Source organism: Mobula birostris, chromosome 2, assembly GCF_030028105.1.
Source record: "Mobula birostris isolate sMobBir1 chromosome 2, sMobBir1.hap1, whole genome shotgun sequence".
Taxonomy (NCBI): Eukaryota; Metazoa; Chordata; class Chondrichthyes; order Myliobatiformes; family Myliobatidae; genus Mobula; species Mobula birostris.
In genome coordinates, this window is record NC_092371.1 from 158,410,383 (window position 1) to 158,435,395 (window position 25,013).

Below are 25,013 nucleotides of genomic sequence, written 5' to 3' on the forward strand. Positions count from 1 at the left end.
AGCAAGGGTTGGTGAAATTTTAGAGGATTAAGTATAATTTCAATATACTATATAAATCTTTTTCATTGTTTCTGAACTGATAGTTCTGTTTTCTTCATCTGGCACATTTCGTGCATCTGTTTAGTCTGGCCTTGTATTTGTTTTAGTGTATCTACAAATTCTTGTGTAGATCTTATTATTTCCTTTGTATTTCCTTAACTTTTCTCTTAACTTCCTTGCTTAGGTTATCCATTTTATATTCCATTTGGTATGCTATTTTTGCTCTTAAGGTTTCAGTTTTGTTTCTTAATCGCTTCTGCCATTTTGGTGTTCTCATTTCATGACTCCTTCTGGTTTCTAATGAATGAGTGCCTCTATTTTGGAGTCATTGCACTGCACTGCTATTAATGCTGCACAGTAAGCCAATGTGTGAAGTTCTTCAAGTGTTTCAAGTTTTCCTAAATATTGTTGAGAGTATTAACAATTTTTGCATATTTTGATTATATGTTTTGTTTTGGTATGTAGGGTCATTTTGTTGGGTCAATGTCAATATATTCTGTTAGTATGGTGTTAAACATTAGGATAGTTGTATCTGTAAGCTCAGCTTTATCAGCATTCTGTCAAGGCTCTATATTTGTGTTGATGCCATTGCCATCAGGCTGTGGAGCAGTTGAAGTAATTGTATTTTCATCAGTGCTTCAGTGGATTGGATCTTCATTTTTTTCTTGTATAACATTGCTGTGCGTTGTTGGTTTTATTCTAGCTGATGTGTGACTTCGTATTTCATTTGGTTTAATATGTCTATTGGGGATTAATTTTTTTTTACTATCATTTATTATTATTATTTTCATTAGTTATTATCATTACTGTATTTTTATTTTTTCTCACCTCAAGCTGGTAAAACTTGAGGTAGGACATGGTAGAGTGGATGTGGAGAGGATGTTTCCTATAATTGCTGAGTCAAGTTCCAGAGGACACAGCTTCACAATAGAGGAATACCCATTTAGAACCGAGATGGGGAGGAATTTCTTTTGCCAGAGGGTTGTAAATCTGTGGAATTCATTGCCACAAATGACTGTGGAGGCCAAGTATTTGAATATATTTAAAACACAGTTGATTTGTTCTGGATTAGTCAAGTTGTCAATGGTTACAGGGAGAAGGCAAGAGAGTGGAGTTGAGGAGAATAATAAATCATGCTTGATGGAAAGGCACAGCTGACTTGACGGGTCAAGTGAACTAATTCTGCTCCTAGAATTCTGTTCCGATGTTTTAAGATCTTATGGTCTGACATTTCTTGCTGCCTCTGTAAAGCAGCCAACATAATCCAAGACCCCAGTCATCCCAGATATTCCCTCTTCTTCCCTCTTACATCAGGCAGAAGATACACAAGTCTGAAAGCATATATCATCAGGCTCAAGAACAGCTTCTATGCTACTGTTATCAGACACTTGAACAGACCTCTTATATGATAAGATGGACTCTTGACCTCACAATCAACCTCTGTTTGATCTTGCACTGTATTGTCTATCTTCACCACACTTTCTCTGCAGGTATTACACTTCACTGTGTATTGATCATAAGACCATGAAAGTGCAAGACATAGGAGCAAAAATAGGATATTTGGCCCATTGAGACTGCTCCGCCATGTCATTATGATTGATCCAATTTTCCTCTCAGCCCCAATCTTTTGCCTTCCCCCGTATCCCTTCATTCCCAGACTAATCAAGAATCTAACAAACTCTGCCTTAAATTACTTAAAGACTTGGCTTTCACAGCTGCCTGTGATAATGAATTCCACAGATTTAACACTCTCTGGCTAAATAAATCCCTCCTCATTTCCACTCTAAAAGCACAGCCATCTATTCTAAGGCTGTGTCCTCTGGTGTTAGACTCTCCCACCATAGAAACATCCTCTCAACATTCACTTAAGCAAGGCCTTTCACCACTTAACAGGTTTCAATGAGGTCACCCCTCATTCTTCTGAATTGTGACATACAGACCCAGAGCTTCATTTGACAAACTATTCAATCCTGGAATCATTTTTGTGAACCTCCTTTTAACCCTCTCCAGTTTCGTCACAACTTTTCTAAGATAAGGTGCCGAAAACTGCACACAATACTCCAAGTGAGGTATCACCAGTGTTTTATAAAATCTCAACATTACATCCTTTCTTTATATACTAGTCATCTTAAAATGAATGCTAACATTGCATTTGCCTTCTTCACCACAGTTTCTACTTGCAAATTAACCTTTCGGGAACCCTGCACAAGGACTCCTCCTTTGTACCTCAGATTTTTATATTTTCTCTCTAGAAAATAGTCAACCCTTTCATTTCTTCCACCAAAGTGCATGACCATACATTTACTAACACAGTATTTCAACAGATATTTCTTTACCTTTTCTCCTAACCTATCCTTCTGTAGCCTCTCTGCTTCCTCAAAACTACCTGCCCCTCCAGCTATCTTCACATCGTCTGAAAACTTTGCAGCAAAGCCATCAATTTCATCATTTAAGTCTACTACTACTACTACTATGTCGATTCAGGCCTAGGGGGCCGGCGCCGGGCACGATGACGGATTCTCCACCTCTCCCTCTCCCTCATCAGTGTCTTCAGTTCATCTACATTATCCGCGCCGCTGTCTTCTAGGAGCGTGTTGACCACAGTCTTGGGATGGTGCCCAGGGTTCATCCTCCCATGCTTGGATTCCCATATGATGACTAGGCTGGCAGGTAGCTCGGGGTGGTGTAGACAGTACCCCACTAGTTGCAGTCTTCTCGCCTCGAAAGAATCAGTCCGAACACAGACCCCTGTGGAAAACCACTAGATAGCGGTAGCCAAAACGACAAAACTTTCCTTTTCCCCAGTCTTTGCCACCTGCCAATCAACCACTGCTTTATGCATGCCAGAATCTATCTTGTAATATCATGGGTGCATTGTCCCCCATTACAACTTATCCAGCATTGTTTTCCATTAGTCCAATATCCACTCTCACTCCTCTTTTACACTTCCTGTAACTAGAAACTTTTGATATTCTCTTTAATGCTATTGACTGGCTTACTTTTGTATTCTATCTTTACTTTCTTAATGACTTTTCAGTTGCCTTCTATTGGTTTTTAAAAGTTTTCCAATCTTCTAACTTCCCACAATTTTTTGCTCTATTTCATATCCTCTCTTTGGTTTTTATGTTGGCTTTGACTTCTCTTGTTAGCCACTGTTGTGTCATCTTGCCTTTAGAATATTTTTCCTCTTTTCCTCTGTATACCCTATGTCATCCTAATTTCTTCCAGAAATTCTAGCCATTGCTGCTCTGCCGTCATCCTTACCAGTGTTCTTTTGCAATCAATTCTGCCCAACTCCTCTCTCATGCTTCTGTAATTCCGTTTACTCCACTCTAATACTAATACATTTGACTTTAGCTCCTCCCTTTCAAATTTTGGTGTAAATTTGATCATATTATGATCACTTTACCCTAAGGGTTCTTTTACCTTAAGCTCTCTAATCAATTCTGGTTCATTACACAACACCCAATCCAGAATAGCTGATCCCTAAGTGAGCTCAACCACGAGCTACTCTAAAAAGCCATCTTGTTATTGCTCTTAGAATCCAGCACCAGCCTGATTTTTCCAATCTACCCACATATTGAAATCCCTCATGACCATTGTAACATTGCATTTTCGCATGCACTTTCTATCTCCCATTGTAACTTGTCAAACACAGTCTTAATACTGTTTGGGGATCTGTATACACCTCCCATAAAGGACTTTTTACCCTTGCAGTTCCTTTGCTCTATCCTCAATGAATTAATACCTTCCAATCCTATGTTGCCTCTTTCTAATGATTTAATTTCATTTTTTACCAGGAGAACACCACCATTCTTTTTGCCTTCCTGCCTGTTTTTTGATACAAAGAGTATCCTTAGACACTAGACTCCTGGCTATAATCTTCTTTCAGCCATGATTTGGTAATGCCTACAACATCATACTGCCAATCTGCAGCTATGCTGCAAGTTCATCTATCTTATTCCATGTACATTCAAATATAACACCTTCAGTCCTGCATTCACCCTTTTTGATTTTGTCTGTTTTTTACATTGCAACTCATCCTGTTGACTGTAATTTTGCCCTATCAATAGCCTCTCCTCACTGCACATTGCCTTTGTTTGTAAGCCAGCTACCTCATCTTCAGCACTATCATCCACCTTTCCTATGGTACTTCTTTCATTGAAATATATGTGTCTCAGGACACTAGTCGCAATGTGCTCCAACTTTTGATTCCTAACTTTGCATGAAGTCTTACCAACATCTGCCTCCACAACATCTCCACTAACTGTTCTGGCACTCTGGTTTCCATCACAAACATTGTTAGTGTTTTACCTTATTCTTTCTCAAGGCACTGTGTAATGATCTGATCTGTATGAACAGAATACAAGCCAAGCTTTTTGCACCATCTCAGTACAGGTGACAATAATAAACCAATTCTAATTTCAATTTCAGCTTAAATTTGGGGGAATGCTCATCAAGACTGTTGAACTCTGTGCTGAACTTAGTGACAGAACCTGGTGAAAGACACAATAACAATAATTGGGGCCTGAGTTTGTGTGCATTTACAGAGATCTCATACTTGCTGCCATCTGAATGGGTGAATGCTAGCAGTTGATTCCGAGCCATTGGCATTTATCTTCAAAATCCAATACAAAATGTATGTTTCTGCAATAAAATACTATGCACCCAGCTTATTTCAGGAAATTTTTTCACTCTTCTGCATTATTCAGTTACTATTCAGCAGATACATTAGGGATATTTAGGAGTCTCTTAGATAGGCACATGAATGAAAGTGAAGTGGAGTATTACATGGGAGGGAAGGGTAAGATGAATCCTGGAACAGGTTAAAAGGACAGCTCAACATTGTGGGCTGAAGGGCATGTACTGTGCTGTTCTGTGTTCTTCCTTTACCTGTAAGGGACTTGTATCTCATTGACTGTACCGCCTATCCAAAATATTTTGGTAATCTGTGAAACTTCAATTTGTTCAACAAATTGGCTCCCTTCCCTCTCTTCCAAAATATGGTTCAGCAGAGTCAGCAATGTTACAGATTGAATCCTTGAAGCTCAGGGGTGCGAATGAACGATTTTGCATGTCTTGTAGCCACCTTAAGATGGACACAAATCCTTTTCCAACATGAATATAATTTTAAACTTGCAATCTAACTTATCAATAAGTGTTTTAAAGTTGCAGAGTCATCCTCCATACATCCGCTGACCTTGTCCCATGCAAGAATATTACTCTGATGGCAAACTGCCCATCATTTCAAACAAAAATTCGAAATATTATTTTATTAGCCTGCACAAGGTTAAAATTCCAATCAAGCATAGGTGAAGCACATCCTTACATGAGCTTTAATAATCCCAGGTTGAGTGAATGATTTCAATGAATTATAAGTAATTCCACCATCAGTATTACTTTATATTTTTATTTCTGTTGAAATTCATCCCCCGTTTGCTTTGGCTGTATATTTTTGGCTTTTGTTGCCCATTATTTTACACTTACTCGCATTAAACACCATCCATCATTCCTTATTGCAGTTGCCTAATGAGGCTGAATTACATCAAATACTATCTATATACCCAACACAGTCACTTTGCTAAAGCATACTGTAAGTTTTAAAATTCAATGTGAGTGATACTGTCCTGTACATCATCTACACATGAAACAAATCAGCTGTAAATCCAAAACATGTCCAATACATACAAGACTCTTTTGGCAACTTTTCCAAAGATCTACTAATTTATCGTCATGGTCTGTTTCATGTGTTCAAGACTATCTTCAACCTAAGTAACCTGCCATTAATTCTATGGCCTTCAATATCCTGAATTGCGTATGTTAGACGACAAATTGCAATAAATATATTTATAACATAGTGAAGCATTCCAAAGGGTATTATTCAATAATTTAACAGAAAAATAGAAAAAGATATGGGCACAGGGAACAAAAGATTTATTGAAGAAGTTAGCTTTAAGGAACTTCTTAAAGAGGAGGAAGAGAGGCAAAAAAGCAGGGTTGTTATGTGTTTATAGCTAACTATTTGGTGACATGGCTTCCGATGATAATATTAAAAACATCACTAAAGCATTAAGATTACCTTATTCCTGTGGATTTGAATATTCCATTCTCCGTGAGTCCTGATGAACATTGATATCTTGAACAGGCTTCATCCACACAGTAAATTGTTATCAAAGTAACCTATTTATGTATTGATCAGACACTTCAGTATTACAAATGAAACATACAGAATGAGCAGAAATAGAACAGAGATGTCTGTTTACCTTTACAGGTTTAATTACTAAAGATCTGGAGTAGCATTGGATGTAGGTACCAGGACAGGGCACCTCAGATTCAGGGAGAGATGTTACACATGAAGGAGGCAATGAGTTCTCAAATTAGTTCTATAATTCGAGTGATCATTCTTTGGCTTCTATGCTACATGACTCTAGTTTGAATACTTTTGCCCAACAGCCAACTATTGATCTCAATTTTCTAAGTTTTGTTTAACCCCCATTCGCTAATACTTGAGACAGTTCCAGACTTCTTCCATCAATCCTGTGAAGTATCCTCCAGACATCCTTGAACAACCCAGCTCTGATTTTAAGTTTGTGTCCCCTCACTCTGGACCCATGCACTTGAGAAAATAGTGTCCTTCAATCCACTGTACTAAAATCCTTAATTTCTCTCCAGTTTCAAGATTAGATAAATGTGATTATATTCTCTATAATTTGTACAAACATACTAGAATATCCAATCCATAATAATACAAAATGTGCCAGGAATAATCTGTGGGTTTGGAGATAAAAATTGTTTTCATTCGCTACTTAATTCAAACTTTTGTTTGTGAAGCTGCTAAGAAAAAAAGGATCAACTAGTGAAATATCCAAAGTATATTTGATTTTGTGTCTGATACTCTGTGGAAATTAGGGACAATAATGTTCATTTTTCTCAGATATTTGGTTATATATACTGCACAGGAATGCAGTGCACAAGCATATCGGTCGTGAGAGTTCCCTCTAAACTGACCAAAGAGTTTGAGCAATACCTGCATTAAGTAGCATTCTTCACAGAAAGGCAGTTTAAAAGAGGATTGGCACAGACTAATATTTCTCTCACATTAGATTCACTGATTGTTTGGGTTCCACAGGCTGGTCCAGTCATTTCTGCTTTCCATTTCCTTGCTATTTCTCTTATCTGACAATTGTCAGAGCTTCAATACCTGGCACTCAATAGCCCAAGCAACAGGAAAACATCAATTTCCATTATATTGTGTGTTACAAAAATGGTGTGAGGTACTTCACGACAGAGTCTGCAAGCTAGAAAGAAAAATAAAATGAGGTACAGCGCAAAAAGAGATATTGAGATGATTGTCAAAAGCCTGGTTAAAGAAAAGAGTTTCAAGCAGTCACCTGCAACTGGATTGGAAAAGGCCATAAGACCATAATACAGAGGAGCAGAATTAGGCCAGTTGGCCTATTGGCCTATTCCACCATTCAATCATGAGTGGACCCTCTCCAATGTCAACATAGCTTTTCCTAGATGAGGAGCCCAAAACTGTGCACAGTACTCCAGGTGAACCCTCATCAATGCCTTATAAAGCCTCAGCATCAAATTGCCGCTCTTGTATTCTAGATCTCTTGAATTGAATGCTAACATTATATTTTCCTTCCTCATTACTGACTCAACCTGCAAGTTAAACTAGGACCCTTTGTATCTCAGAGGTTTTGGGTTTTCTCTCCATTTAGAAAATAGTCTGCACAATTATCTCTAAATTCATGAACATGTACTTTCCAATATGGATGATCTTGTCGTATAGCTACAGATTGGCAGGTATGATATTGTGGCCATCACTGAGACGTGGCTAAAGGATGCATGTCTCTGGGAGCTGAACGTCCAAGGATACACGGTGTATCGGAAGGATAGGAAGGTAGGCAGAGGGGGAGACGTGGCTTTATTGGTAAGAAATGATATTAAATCATTAGAAAGAGGTGATATACGATCGGAAAGTGCAGAATCTTTATGAGTTGAGCTAAGAAATCGCAGGGGTAAAAGGACCCTGATGGCAGTTATTTATAGGCCTCCAAACAGCTGCAGGGATGTGGACTACAAATTACAACTGGAAATAGAAAAGGCTTGTCAGAAGGGCAGTGTTGTGATAATTGTGAGAGATTTTAACATGCGAGTGGATTGGGAAAATCAGGTCGGCACGAGATCTCAAGAGAGAGAATTTGTAGAATGTCTGCAAGATGGCTTTTTAGAACAGCTTGTTGTTGAGCCCACTAGGGGATCAGCTGTGCTGGATTGGGTATTGTGTAATGAGCCAGAGGTGATTGGAGAGATTGAGGTGAAGGAACCCTTAGGAGGCAGAGATCATAACATGATTGAGTTCACTGTGAAATTTGAAAAAGAGAAGCCAAAATCTGATGTGTCGGTATTTCAGTGGAGTAAAGGAAATTATAGTGGCATGAGAGAGGAACTGTCCAAAGTTGACTGGAAAGGGACACTGGCGGGAAAGACGGCAGAGCAGCAGTGGCTGGAGTTTATGTGAGAAGGTACAAGACAGGTATATTCCAAAAAAGAAGAAAATTTTGAATGGAAAAAGCATGCAACTGTGGTTGACAAGAGAAGTCAAAGCCAAAGTTAAAGCAAAGGAGGGGGCACACAAGGAAGCAAAAATTAGTGGGAAGACAGAGGATTGGGAAGTTTTTAAAACCTTACAAAAGAAAACTAAGAAGGTCATTAAGAGGGAAAAGATGAACTATGAAAGGAAGCTAGCAAATAATATCAAAGAGGATACTAAAAGCTTTTTCAAGTATATAAAGAGTAAAAGACAGGTGAGAGTAGATATAGGACCGGTAGAAAATGATGCTGGAGACATTGTAATGGGAGATAAGGAGATGGCGGAGGAACTGAATGAGTATTTTGCATCAGTCTTCACTGAGGAAGACATCAGCAGTATACTGGACACTCAAGGGTGGCAGGGAAGAGAAGTGTGCACAGTCACAATAACGACAGAGAAAGTATTCAGGAAGCTGAATAGTCTAAAGGTAGATAAATCTCCCGGACCAGATGGAATGCACCCATGTGTTCTGAAGGAAGTAGCTGTTGAGATTGTGGAGGCATTAGCAATGATCTTTCAAAAGTCAATAGATTCTGGCATGGTTCTGGAGGACTGGAAGATTGCAAATGTCACTCTGCTATTTAAGAAGGGGGCAAGGAAGCAAAAAGGAAATTATAGACCTGTTAGCTTGACATCGGTGGTTGGGAAGTTGTTGGAGTCGATTGTCAAGGATGAGGTTACAGAGTACCTGGAGGCATATGACAAGATAGACAGAACTCAGCATGGTTTCCTTAAAGGAAAACCCTGCCAGAAAAACCTATTACAATTTTTTGAGGAAATTACCAGTAGGCTAGACAAGGGAGATGCAGTGGATGTTGTATATTCGGATTTTCAGAAGGCCTTTGGCAAGGTGCGACACATGAGGCTACTTAACAAGGTAAGAGCCCATGGAATTACAGGAAAGTTACATACGTGGATAGAATGTTGGCTGATTAGCAGGAAACAGAGAGCGGGAATAAAGGGATCCTATTCTGGTTGGTTGCCGGTTACCAGTGGTATTCCACAGGGGTCCGTGTTGGGGCTGCTTCTTTTTACATTGTACATCAATGATTTGGATTATGGAATAGATGGCTTTGTGGCTAAGTTTGCTGACAATGCGAAGATAGGTGGAGGGGCCAGTAGTGCTGAGGAAACGGAGAGTCTGCCGAGAGACTTGGATAGATTGGAAGAATGGGCAAAGAAGTGGCAAATGAAATACAACGTTGGAAAGTGTATGGTTATGCACTTTGGCAGAAGTAATAAACCGGCAGACTATTATTTAAATGGGGAAAGAATTCAAAGTTCTGAGATGCAACGGGACTTGGGAGTCCTCGTACAGGATACCCTTAAGGTTAATCTCTAGTTTGAGTCGGTAGTGAAGAAGGCGAATGCAATGTTTGCATTCATTTCTGGAGGAATAGAGTATAGGAGCAGAGATGTGTTGTTGAGGCTCTATAAGGCGCTGGTGAGACCTCACTTGGAGTACTGTGGGCAGTTTTGGTCTCCTTATTTAAGAAAGGATGTGCTGACGTTGGAGAGGGTACAGAGATGATTCACTAGAATGATTCTGGGAATGAGAGGGTTAACATATGATGAACGTTTGTCCGCTCTTATACTGTATTCCTTGGAGTTTAGAAGAATGAGGAGAGACCTCATAGAAACATTTCGAATGTTGAAAGGCATGGACAGAGTGGATGTGGCAAAGTTGTTTCTCATGATGGGGGAGTCTAGTACAAGAGGGAATGACTTAAGGATTGAAGGGCGCCCATTCAGAATAGAAATGCGAAGAAATTTTTTTAGTCAGAGGGTGGTGAATCTATGGAATTTGTTGCCACGGGCAGCAGTGGAGGCCAAGTCATTGGGTGTATTTAAGGCATAGATTGATAGATATCTGAGTAGCCAGGGCATCAAAGGTTATAGTGAGAATGCCGGGGAGTGGGACTAAATGGGAGAATGGATCAGCTCATGATAAAATGGCGGAGCAGGCTCGATGGGCCAAATGGCCGACTTCTGCTCCTTTGTCTTATGGTCTAATATTGTATTTCATTTGCCACTTTCTTGCCCATTTTCCTAATCTAAGTCCTTGTGCACCCTACCTTTTCCACATTTTCTGCTCTTCCACCAATCTTCATATCATCTGTATAGTTGGCAACAAAACCATCTATTCAATCATCTAAATCATTTATATGCAGCGTAAGATGTAGCTGTCCAAACAGGCAACCAGACAAGGATTCTTATATTCCCAGTCACTGCCTCCCCCCTTTATCTATCCTATTTTTAATCTCCTCAAAGAATTCCAACAGTTTATCAGGCAACATTTCCCCTCAAGGAAACCATACTAACTTTGTCCTATCTTCTCCTGTGTCACCAAGTATTCCATAACCTCATCCTTAACAATTGATTCCAACGTCTTCCCAACCACTGAGGTCAGGCTCACAAGGAGAGGTTTGGGAGTGAATTCAGGACTTGGGGCTATGACAGTGATACAGAAGAGACTGTAGATGTTGGAATCTGGTGCAGTGCACATAAAGCTGAAGGAACTCAATAGTTCAGGTCAGAGTCATGGAGGAAAATGCGCAGCCAAGGCTTTGGGTCAAGAACTTTCATCTGGACTGGAATGTTAAGGGGAGAAAGCCAGCATAAAAAGATGAAGGGAAGGAGAGAAGCAAGAGCTGGCAGATGACAGAGGATGGGTTGATATGTATATATAAGGGAAGAGAGTGGGAATAGAGACAAAAATTGGGAGATGATAGGAAGAAATGATAGAAGACTGAGATGATGGAATCTGTAAGGACAGCAAGGTGGAGCAGGGATCAAGTAAGGGTGGTGGAACGGACAGATGGGTGCTGTGGGGAAGAGAAACCAATGGGAGGAAAGGTAGATAAAAAAAGCAGAGGAAAGTAAAGTGACAGGGGATTGGTGGATCAAGAGGAGAAAGAAAGGGGGAGAGGGGAGAGGGGGAGTAGTTTACCGGAAAATGGAGAACTGAATGTTTGTACTGTTATACTGGAGACTAACCGGGTGGAATGTTAGGTGCTGTTCCTCTAGTTTGCCTAGTCTCATGTTGTTAGTAGAGGAGACTAAGTAACAGAAAGGACAACTCTCCTTTTCCCATCAAAGATGTTGCCTGACCCATTAAGTTCCCCGAGCTCTCTGTGTTGTATCCAAATATTGAGAGTCCTGATGAAGGGTTTCAGCTAGAAACATCGACTTTTTATTCCTCTGCATTGGTGCTAACTGACCTGCGGAGTTCCTCAAGCATTTTTTATATGGGTTGCTCTGAATTTCCAGCATCTGCCAGAAAAAAAAACTGGTGTTTATAGTGAGAGCACAGCTGGGATTAGTGGAATGATTAAGTTCAAGAGCATGCAGGAGGAGAAAAATGTCAGAATGCATCTGTTATGCAAAGTTATAGGACTAAGTGACACAGAGAAACAGAAAGACTGGAAATAAAGCTGAGTATTTAAAAACTGAGCCACCATGCAACCATATGCCAGTATCTGTAAATGGGCCATTGTGTGAGTTAGGCCACAAGCAGAAGAGATCTTAAGGTAATGTAATTGGTGGAAATGTACGTAATTCGGAACCACCAACATTGGGTTGGGGTTGCACTGTAAGAGACGGGTCTGATGTGATGCCGTAATTACGCAAAGGGATTTTGAGTTCAGTTTTTTGGTGTTCAGTAACTGAGTTGCAACAGCTTTTCTGAAACATAAAATGCCTACGCCATTTTATTTGTGAAAACCTTCGAGATTTGGGAGGGAGGGAGGTTGGATTGATTTCCATTGTGTCAGTGATATGTTGTGGGTAGGGCAGAGACACAGCAGAATGATGGACGGAGTTAGATTGTGTTATGAAGCTGGAAACAGCAATTGTTGCTGATGGCATAGACAGGAATCAAAATCTCATCTGTGTTTCTAGTATGGCAACAAGACAGTCATCAGAGAAAGAGATGAAGTCATTGGTTGTTGGAAAAGCCAGAAAAAAGTAGTGGATACGGCCCAGTATATCATGGGTAAAGCCCACCCCACTACTGAGCACATCTACATGGAGCACTGTTGCAGAAAAGCAACATCCATCATCAAGGGCCCCCACTATCCAGGTCATGCTCTCTTCTCACTGCTGCCATCAGGAAGAAGGTACTGGAGTCTCGGGACCCTCTCTACCAGGTTCAGGAACAGTTATTATCCTACAATCATCAGACTCTTGAACTGGAGGGTAACTTCAGTTACCCCATCTCTGAACTGTTCCCACAACATATGGACTCACTTTCAAGGACTCTACAACACATTTTATTGATATCTATCCTTATTTATTTTAGTATCATTGTATTTATTCTCAATTTGTATTTGCACAGTTTGCTGTCTTTTGCACATTGGTTGCTGTTCATCCTATTGGAATTCATTAATTCTGTGTGTTTCATGTACTTACTCTGCATGCCTGCATGAAAATGAATCTTATGGTTGTTTATAGTGCATATACATACTTTGATAATGAACTTACTTTGAACTATTGAGATGACAATGGAATCCTTCTTTACAGTGTTTATTGGAAGGTGACAGCTTATCTAATCACAAGAGAATCTGCAATTTTTGCTGGAATTTTTGAGCATCACATCCAAAATGCTGTGGAAACTCTGCTATTCAGGCAGCATCTATGGAGGGGAATAAACAGCTGATAGTTTTGGCAAAGAACCTTCATCAGGACTTCATTTTTCATTTTGTCGAACTACAATCATTGCTGGAAGTAATTTGCTGGGTGAAGCAGGGCAAGGTTTTAAAACAGCTCAGTGTCTTTTGAAAATTTCTGATGGGATACAATCACAACAATCTTTTAGTCACTACTCAGCAGGGACCGATAAAAAAACAAGGTGTAAATGGACTGGCCATTGTTGGAGTGACCCTGTGTTTGAGTGATTTAGCTTTGACTCAGTGGGTTTAGGCATAAATAGGGACAGATTAGAGTTTAGCTTTGAGAAGTTAGGGACATAACAAGAGCAGACAGAATTATAATTCAGGCAGCAGAATGCTCCTCCTCTGAGAGGTAGGATTTCAGGGTACCTGACAATGTCCCTAATGATTGGAGAGAAAATACAAAAAACTGAGGCGCAAAGGGACTTGGGAGTCCTTGAACATGATTCCCTAAAGTTAATTTGCAGGTTGAGTCTGTGGTGAGGAAGACAAAAGCAATGTTAGCATTCATTTCAAGAGGACTAGAATATAAAAGCAAGGATGCAATATTGAGACTTTATAAAGCACTGGTGAGGTCTTATTTGGCATATTGAGAGCAGTTTTGGGTCCCCTATCTTAGAGAGGATGCGCTGAAACTGGAGAGGGTTTAAAGGAGGTTCATGAAAATGATTGCAGTACTGAATGGATGTAGCATGAGTGTTTGATGGCTTTGGGCCTATATTCACTGGAATTCAGAAGAATGAAGGAATGAGGGATGACCTAATTGAAAACTATCAAATGGTGAAAGGCCTTGATTGAGTTGATGTGGAGAGGATGTTTCCTATGGTAAAAGAGTCTAAGACCAAAGGACAGAGCCTCAGAATAGAAGGGCATTCTTTTATGAATGGAGAGGAGGAGGAATTTATTTAGCTAGAGAGTGGTGAATCTGTGGAATTGTTTGTCAGCGGCAGCTGTGGAAGGCAAGTCTGTATGTACATTTAAAGCAGTGGTTGATAGATACTTGATTAGTCAAGGCGCAAATGGATATGGGAAGAAGGCATGAGACTGGGGCATATGAAATGGCATAGCAGACTCAGTGGGCCAAATGGCTTAATTCTGTTCCAATATCTTATGGTCTTATGGACTACATTTGAGGGAGGTACATCAAACTGCAGCTCCTGACTGACAAGATAAAGGAACTAGAGCTGGATATATTCATCTGGGAGATTGAAAACATCATAGAGCAGACTTCTATTGAGTGGTCACACCTAGAGTGCATTTTTTAGATCATAGATGGGTGACCACTAGGAAAAGTAACTGGAGAAAGCTGTCAGTACAGGGTTTCCCTGTGGTTATTTCCCTCAGCAAAAAGTATACCCCTTTGGATACTGGTGAGATGGGGGGGGGGGGTGTTGCATGTGGTACTTATCAGGGCAGCCAGGCCAGTGGGATTGTGGCCAGCTCTGAGGCCCTACAGGGAAGGGTAAAGTCAGGCAGAGCTGTAGTGATAGGAGACTCGATAGTTAGGTGGACGGACAGGAGATTCTGTAGTCGTGCAAAGGATTCCTGCCAAGCGTGTTACCTCCCAGCTGCTAGAGTCCAGGATATCTCAGAGCAGCTGCAGAAAATTCTTGAGGGAGTCATTGTGCACACTGGAACCAATGACAGGTAGAAAGAGGAAAAAGTTCCTGCACAGTGAGTATAGGGAATTAGAGAAGAAGATGAAAAGCAGAACTTCTAAGGTCGTAATCTCTGGGTTACTCCCAGTACCACATGCTAGTCAGGGCAGGAATACAATGATAGTAGAGATGAATGAGTGAATTGGTGCGGGGACAGGGTTTCAGATTTCTGGATCATTGGGATCTCTTCTGGGGAAGGAAACTCCTGCACAAAAAGGGTGGATTACAGCTGAACCTGAGGGGGACCAATATCTTTGTAGGCAGGTCTGCAAGAGCTGTTGAAGAGGGTTTAAACTATCTCCAAACAGTAGCCAGAAGGTGGGCTACAAATTACAATGGGAGATAGAAAAAGACAAAGTTACAATAGTTATAGGAGATTTCAAGTAGATTGGGAAAATTAGGTTGGTGCTGGATCTCAAGAGACGGAATTGGTAGAATGTCAATGAGATGGCTTTTTAGAGCAGCTTTTGGTTGAGACCACATGTAGAATGGCAATTCTGGACTGGATCTTCTATAATGAACCAGATTTTATTAGAGAACTTAAGGTAAAGCATTACAAGCCTGCGATTGTACTGTGAGTGTCACTTTAAGAGTGCCTGAGCCATATTACAGAAGCGTATAAATCAACATAAGCTCCATTCCACTCTTAAAATACATTGCAAGCTTAATATCTGGAAAGACAATCAGCAGTTATGTTATCCTTGCCTTTAATGTGAGTTATCATGATGTCATATTCCTGCAAAATCAAACTCCAATCTGAGTTAGAAGGCTGAATAATACCATTTTTCAGTATATAGTCAATTTCTTGTTCAGCAAGTTTACATTTTTCAATATCCATGCTCTAAAGATGTTGTTTAATGTTGTTTAATCGGATTAGCATCTCCGACATCAATATCATGGGAGGCTAGTGTCGTTCACTTTGGGACATGGGGAAGTAAATCCTTAAATTTCACAATTAACTGTTTCATGTCCAGTCGCTGCTGCAGCTGTAAGTGGGCCAATTTCTCATCAATCAAATTCAAAATACTCGGGTTTCTTAATCTAGCTGAAACAATAGTTTATGATAAGCCTCAGATGGGTCAATTAATTCATTCCCAGGGTTGCCAGACTCATTATTGTATTCCACCCTTGTCACAGCTGCGCATTGTTTAATAAAATACGGTTTGAGCATGTGTATATGACACAGCTGTGTTGGCTTACGTCGGTCTGGTATTTTGACTAAATCATCCACTTCATTAATCCTAGCCAGAACCTCATAAGGACCATGGCATTTCATCTGAAGTGTGTTCATCTGGACTGGCAATAACACAAGGGATTTATCTCCCACCTGGAATTTTCTCACACGAGCCTGTTTATCATACCACATTTCATTTTGTCTTGAGAAACCTTTAACTTTTCCTTTGCTAAGCTACAGGCTTTGTGGAATGTCTTTGAATTTCAGAACGTAGTCTAACAAATTGATATGTACATCCTCATTAATCCACTTTTCCTTTAACAGGGTCAAAGGTCCTCGAACCCTATGACCAAATATAAGTTCAAATGGACGAAAGCCTAGTGATTCCTGCATTGACTCCCTTACAGCAAATAAAAGCAAATGAACTCTGTCATCCCAATTCTTTTAATTTTAAACACAGTATGTCTTAATCATTGTTTTGAGGGTAGAATGGAATCTTTCTAAATCCCCTTGTGATTCTGGATGATAAGCAGACGACATAATTTGCTTAGCTCCCAGTTTATAAACCACCTGCTGAAACAATCCTGACATTAAATTACTTCCTTGATCAGACTGAATTTCCTCAGGCAAACCAAAAAAGTTAAAAAAATTGTAAGAGCCTTTGCCGCAGTTTTAGCTTTTATATTTCTGAGAGGTATTGCTTCTGGGAATCAAGATGTAGTACACATAATAGTTAGCAAATACTGATTTCCAGCTTTAGTCTTTGGCAATAGGCCCACACAATCCACAATAAGTTTGGAAAAGGGTTCACCTATTACAGGAATAGGTTGCAACGGGGCCACTGGAGTGACCTGATTAGATTTACCCACAACCTGACAAGTATGACAAGTCCGGCAAAATGTTGCAACATCTTTCCTTAAACTGGGCCAGAAGAATTGTTTCAAAACTTTTCTCACAGTCTTATTCAGACCTAGATGGCCACCCAAGGGCATACTATGGGCCAAAGTTAAAATCTCATTCCTATATACTTTAGAAACTACAACTTGGTGAACAATTGCCCATTTCTCACTTGCAGGAATATCACATGGTCTCCACTTGCTCATTAACACTCCATCCTTGAAATAATACCCAACTAGCACTTGCTCAATCTCATCATCTGAGAGAGCTTTTTCTTTTAAAGCTTCAATCTCAGGGTCTCTGCTTTGTTCTGCTATAAACTCCTTTCTGGACAGAGAAAAATCTTTATCGTCAGATTTAATACCTGGATTGTGGTGAAACAATGAAGGCAGAAAAGTCCTTGACAAGTCATCAAAACCTTGAATCCCGATTTTGGCTATCATGGGTAGCAGAGCCATGCTGCACAAAACTATCTGCATTGGCTGACTTCTTAGCCATACTTCGAGTTACTGTGCAGGAGAGATAAATGTTAGAATCCATCTTTGAATCATCAGTGATTGGCTTAGTTGTCAGCTGCACTGCGAGAACAACTTTACCACCTGCTAGGTCGTTCCCTAACAACAAAGAAACACCTTCCGCCAGTAAACTAGGTTGTAGTCCTATCTTAACAGATCCTGAAGCTAACTCCGATTCCAGAATCACCTTATGCAGAGGTACAGAAAAAATGTCACCTCCAATACCCTTGATAAGATTTACTTCACCAGTGGCAGTCTCATTACGAAACTCCAAAACTCGAAAAGAGTGACTGAGAAGCCCCAGTATCTCAAAGAATTTTCACTGGTACTGCGGTTGACCCTTCCTTCACTGACACAAATGCATCTGACATAAAAAGATCGAATCCCTTCCTAACTCGATCAGACCTCTCAGCCCCTGACAGAGCTTCATCAGAATGTCCGGAACCCTGTGGGTGCACTATTACTTTTTTTGCCTGATGTGGAACCTGTGGAATACTTCGTACTTACCTTTTCTCTACATTACAGTGTGGATTACAAAAATCTCTCTCCCATCGTTTATTACGGTGATGACTGAACTTTCCTACTTTACCATCTCAAGACTCTAAGCCTTGTTCCCCCAGCTCGATAGTTTGGGAGCTATATTTACACACATCTATACACATAACACTGTTAGCTATTGTTTATCTCGTTAAGTTCCTATATCATGAGTAGATACTAATAAAGATAGTGGTTTTAACATTAAAACCTGACAGTGTGAAATCTCTTGCTGCTGGTTCATTTCTAAAACGTTACAATTTCGTAACAAAATAAACACTAGATAACAGTGATCATAATATGTTAGAATTCACCCTGCAGTTTGAGAGGGTGAAGATAAAGTCAGAGATATATGTATTATAGTGGAGTAAAGGGAATTACAGCAACGTGAGAGAAGAACTGGCCAAAGTTGATTGGAAGGGGACAGCTGAAGGGATGATGACAGAACAGCAATGGCTGCAGTTTCTTGAGGCAATTCAGAAGGTGTAGGATAGAGACATACCAAAGATGAAGAAGTTTTCTAAAGCAAGGATGAAGCAACTGTGGCTGACCTTGGAAGTCATATACAGCTTAAAGTCAAAAGAGAGCTCATATAATAGAGCAAAATTTAGTGGGAAGTTAGAGGTTTTGGAATCATTTAAAAACTAACAGAAGGCAACTAAAAAGCCATAAGGAGAGAAAAGATGAAATATGAAGGTAAGGTAGCCAATAATATAAAAGAGGATACCAAAAGATATTTCAGATATATAAAGACCATAAGACCACAAGACGCAGGAACAGAATTAAACAATTTGGCCCATTGATCCTTTTTACCTCTCAGCCCCAATCTCCTGCCTTCTCCCTATGTCCCTTCATGCCCTGACCAATCAAGAATCTATCAACCTCTGCCTTAAATATGAATACAGGCTTGCCTTCACAACTGCCTGTGGCAACGAATTTCACAGATTCACCACTCTCTCGTGAAAGAAATTCCTTGTCATTTCTTCTCTAAGAGGATGCCCCTCTATTCTGTGCTGTATCCTCTCGTCATAGACTCTCCCATCATAGGAATCATTCCCTCCACATCTACTCTTCAAGGCCTTTCAGCATTTGATAGATTTCAATGAGGTCACCCCTCACTCTTCTGAATTACCTCGATTACAGGCTGAGCTCCATGAAATGCTTTTCCTATGACAAGCCGTTCAATCCTGGAATCATTTTTGTGAACCTTCTTTGAGGCCTCTCTAGTTTCAACACATCCTTTCTAAAGTAAAGGGCCCACAACTGCTCACAATACTCCAAGTGAGGCCTCACCAGTGGTTTATAAAGTCTCAACATTTCATCCTTGCTTTTATATTCTGGTGCTCTTGAAATGATTACTAACATCACATTTGCCTTCCTCACCACAGACTCAATCTGCAAGTTAACCTTTAGGGAAACCTGCACAAGGACTCCCAAGACCCTTTGAGTCTCAGACTTTTGTATTGTCTCTCCATTCAGAAAACCTTTCATTTCTTCTACCAAAAGTATGACCAAACACTTCCCAACACTGTATTCCATTTGCCACATTTTTACCGGTTCTCTAAATATATCTGTCATTCTGCAGCTACTCTTTCCTCAAAACTATCTGCTCCTCCACCTATCTTCATATCATCTGCAAACTTTGCAACAAAGTGATGAATTCCATCTCTAAATCAATGACACATAACGTGAAAAGGATCAATCTTAACACTGACCCCTGAGGAACACTAGTCACCTATAGCCAACCAGAAAAAGCTCCTTTATTTCCACTCTTTGACTCTTGTCAATAAGCCACTGCTTTATCCATGCCAAAATCTTCCCTGTAAAACCATGGGCTTGATGCTTGTTCAGCAGCCTTATGTATGGCACCTTGTCAAATGTGTTCTGAAATGAAAAAATACACAATATCAACCAATACTCATTTGTCTATTGCACTTGTATTTTCTTCAAAGAATTCCAACAGATTTGTCAGGCAAGATTTTCCTTTGAGGAAACCATGCTGACTATGGCCTATTTTATCATGGGCTTTCAACTACCCTGAAACCACATCTTTAACAATCAACACCAACATCCTCTCAACAACTGAAGTCAGACAAACTGGCATATAATTTCCTTTCTTTTGCCTCTCTCTCTTCTTGAAGAATAGAGTGGCATTTGCAATTTTCCAGTTTTTCAGAACCATTTTAGAATCCAATGATTCTTGAAAGATCATTACTAATGCCTCCATAATCTCCTCAGCCACCTCTTTCACAACCTTGGGGTGCACACCATCTGGTCCAGGTGACTTATTTACCTTCGGACTTCTTCGTTTCCCAAGAGCCATCTCCCTCATAATGGTAACTTTGCACACTTTATGACTTATGAAAACTAGAATTGCCACCGTACTGATAGTATCTTCTACAGAGAAGACAGATGAAAAATACTTATTCAGTTCATCAATCATTACTAACTCTCCAGCATCGTTTTCTAGTGCTCTAATATCCACTCTTACCTCCCTTTACACTTTATGTATCTGAAGAAACTTTTGGTAACTTCCTCCTTAATATTACTGGCCCACTTACTTTCGTATTCCATCTTTACCTTCTTAGTCACTTTTTTAGTTGCATTCTGTTTTATTTAAAAGCTTCCCAATGCTCTTTCTGCATATTGAAATCCCCCATGAGTATTGGAACATTGCCCATTTGGCATGCATTTTCTGTCTCCTGTTGTAATTTATAGACTGTATCCTTTCAACTGTTTTGGGGGTTCTGTATATAACTCCCTTCAAGGTCTTTTTACCCTTAAAGTTCATTAGCTCTATCCACAATTATTCCACTCCTTCTGAACAAATGTCACATTTTTCTAATGATTTGATTTCATTTTCTACCAACAGAGCAATGCCACCCCTTCTCCCTTCCTGCCTAACCTTTCAGTACAACATGTATCCTTGGACATTAGGCTCCCAGCCATAATCTTCTCTCAGACATGATTCAGTGATGCCTACAGCATCATACATGCCCATCTGTAACTGTGCTACAAGTTCATCTACCTTATTCTGTATACTGCATGCATTCAAATACGACACCCTCAGTCCTGTATGCAGCCTTTTCAATCCACACCAGGGGTGTGTGAAAATACCTACTTTTTAATCAGGGCAGTGATCCAGATTTCAATGGCAGAATTTCACAGCAGTTTCAATGAGTTCAGCAGTGACCAATCAGCAAAAGGGATTCATGAGAAAGAGCCAATAAAAATAGCACATGTGCAAGCAGAGCAGCCATTGCTGGATGTGCGCCAGTCTTTAAAGTGGCTTTGGCTCATCAGGTTTAGGTGAGATAGATTGTCTTCTGAGTTACTCTTTCTATCTGTCCTTATTTGTTCATTTCTCATCTATTAGTACATAGTATGGTAAGAATGGCTCAAGGGGCAGTGTTTTGGCAAAACTGCAGACAACAGGATGAGTTGCAATGTAAAAGGCAGACAAAATAGAAAACAGTAAATACAGGACTAAAGAAGTTATATTTTTGAATGTGTGCTGTGCGTGGAATAAGGTTGATGAACGTAGCACAGTATGATGTTGTAGGCATCACTGAGTCATGGCTGAAAGAAGATTATAGCTGGGAATAAATGGGGCCTTTTCTGGTTGGCTGCCAGTGACTAGTGGTGTTCTGCAAGACTTGTGGGACCTCTTCTTTGCTCATACATTTCAACAATTTGGGTGAGGGAATTGATGGTTTTGTGGCTAGGTTTGCAGATGATACAAAGATAGGTGGAGGGGTAGGTAGTGTTGAGGAAGCAGAAAGTCTGCAATGGACTTAGACAGATAGGGACAATGGGCAAAGAAGTGGCAGATGAAATGCACTGTAGGGAAGTGTATGGTCATGCACTTTGGTAGAAGAAATAAAGGCAAGGATTACTTTGTAAATGGAGAGAGACAAAGACAAATCAAAAAATCAGAGATGCAAAGTGACTTGGGAGCCCTTGTGCAGGATTCCCCAAAGGTTAACTTGCAGATCATGTTTGTGGTAAGGAAGGCAAATGTATTGCTAACGTTCATTTTGAGAGAACTAGAATAGTAAAAGAAGGATTGAGCATTTTTGAGCCCTTAGTCTAAGAAAAGGCATGTTGTCATTGGAAAGGGTCCAGAGGAGGTTAACGAAAATGATTTTGGGAATGAACCAGAGTCAGGTTCATTATCACTGATGTGTGTCGTGAAATTTATTAACTTAACAGCAGCAGTTCAATGAAGTATACAATACAGAAGAAAGTAAAAGTAAATATAATAATAAAGAAGACAATCAATTACAGTCGCAAACACAAGGAAATCTGCAGATGCTGGAATTTCAAGCAACACACATAAAAGTTGCTGGTGAACACAGCAGGCCAGGCAGCATCTCTAGGAAGAAGTACACTGGACGTTTCAGGACTAACTGAAAGAAGAGCTAGTAAGAGATTTGAGAGGGGGAGGGGGAGATCCAAAATGATAGGAAAAGACAGGAGGGGGAGGGATGGAGCCAAGAGCTGGAAAGTTGATTGGCAAAAGGGATATGAGAGGATCATGGGACAGGAGGCCTAGGGAGAAAGAAAAGCGGGAGGGGGGAGAAAGCCCAGAGGATGGGCAAGGGGTATAGTGAGAGGGATAGTATATGTATATTGAATAGATTAAAAATTGTGCAAAAACAGAAATAATATATATTAAAGTGAGGTAGTGTTCAAGGGTTCAATGTCCATTTAGAATCAGATGGGAGAGGGGAAGAAGCTGTTCCTGAATCGCTGAGTGTGTGCCTTCAGGCTTCTGTACATCCTACCTGATTGTAACAGTGAGAAAAGGGCATGTCCTGGGTGCTGGAGGTCCTTAATAACTGCCTTTCTGAGATACCCCTTCTTGAAGATGTCCTGAGTACTTTGTAGTCTAGCTCCCAAGATGGAGCTGATGAGATTTACAACCCTCTGCAGCTTCTTTCAGTCCTCTGCAGTAGCCCTCTCCCCCCACCCCCCCACAACCCCCCACACCAGACAGTGATGCAGCCTGTCAGAGTACTCTCCTCGGTACATCTATAGAAGTTTTTGAATGTATTTGTTGACATACCAAATCTCTTCAAACTCCTAATGAAGTATAGCTGCTATCTTGCCGCCTTTATAACTACATCAATTTGTTGGGACCAGGTTAGGTCCTCAGATCTTGACACCTAGTAACTTGAAACTGCTCACTCTCTCCGCTTCTGATCCCTCTGAGGATTGGTATGTGTTCCTTTGTTTTACCCTTCCTGAAGTCCACAATCAGCTCTTTCGTCTTACTGACATTGAGTGCCAGGTTGTTGCTCCACTCCACTAGTTGGCATATCTCACTCCTGTATGCCCTCCCGTCATCTCCAGAGATTCTACCAACAATGGTTGTATCATCAGCAAATTTATAGATGGTACTTGAGCTATGCCTAGCCATACAGTCATGTGTATATAGTGAGTAGAGCAGTGGGCTAAGCACACACCCTGAGGTGTGCCAGTGTTGAATGTCAGCGAGGAGGATATGTTATCATGAATTTGCAGAGATTGTGGTTTTCCAGTTAGGCAGTTGAGAATCCAATTGCAGACGGGGGGTACAGAGGCCCAGGTTCTGTAACTTAATAATCAGGATTGTGAGAATGATGGTATTAAATGCTGAGCTATAGTCGATGAACAGCATCCTGACATAAGTGTTTGTTGTCCAGGTGGTCTAAAGCCATGTGGTGAGCCATTGAGATTGCCTCCACCTATTGTGGTGATAGGCAAATTGCAATGTGTCCAGGTCCTTGCTGAGGCTGGAGTTCAGTCTAGTCATAACCAACCTCTCAAAGCATTTCATCACTGTTGATGTGAGTGCTACCGGGCTATAGTCATTAAGGCAACTCACATTATTCTTCTTAGACGCTGGTATAATTGTTGCCTTTTTGAAGCAAGTGAGAACTTCTGCTTGTAGCAGTGAGATGTTGAACTTGTCCTTGAATACCCCTGCTGCTAGTTGGCACAGGTTTTCAGAGCTTACCCCAGGTAGTTCATCAGGGCCTTCTGCCTTGCGAGGGTTCACTCTCTTTAAAGACAGCTTAACATCGGACTTTGAGACAGAGATCACAGGGTCATTAGATGCAGCAGGGATCTTCACAGCTATACTTATATTCTCCCTTTAAAAGCAGGCATAGAAGGCATTGAGTTTATCTGGTAGTGAAGCATCGCTGCCATTCATGCTATTGGGTTTCGCTTTGTAGAAAGTAATGTCTTGCAAACTCTGCCAGAGTTGTTGTATTTCCGATGTTGCCTCCAACCTCATTTGAAATAGCCCTCCGCAAATCATACCTGGTTTTCTGTACAGGAGTGGATCGTCAGACTTGAATGCCACAGATCTATACTTTAGCAGACGACGTACCTCCTGGTTTATCCACAGCTTTTGTTTTGGAAACATACAATCTTTCTCATCACACATTCATCTGCATAGATTTTAATGAAGTTGCTAACAACTGTAGCATACTCAACCAGATTAGAAGATGAATCCCTGAATACAGTCCAGTCCACTGATTCAAAGCAGTCCTGTAAGCACTCCTGTGCTTCCCTTGTCCAAACCTTGGTCCTCGGTACTGGTGCTGCAGGCTTCAGTCTCTGCCTATACTCAGGGAGTAGACGTACAGCCAAGTGATCAGACTTCCCAAAGTGAGGGTGTGGAATAACACGGTGGGCATTCTGGGATGGTGATGTAACCATCAACCTTTGATGAAAGGGTTAACATACGTATAAAGAGTGTTCAATGGCTCTGAGCCTGTACTCGCTGGAGTTTAGAATAATGAGGGGGGATATCATTGAAGCCCATTGAATATTGCACAGCCGAGATAAAGTGGACATGGGGAGGATGTTTTCTGCTAAAGGGTCTCAGACCAAACCCAAAATGTCAGCTGTACTTTATCCCACAGATGCCAC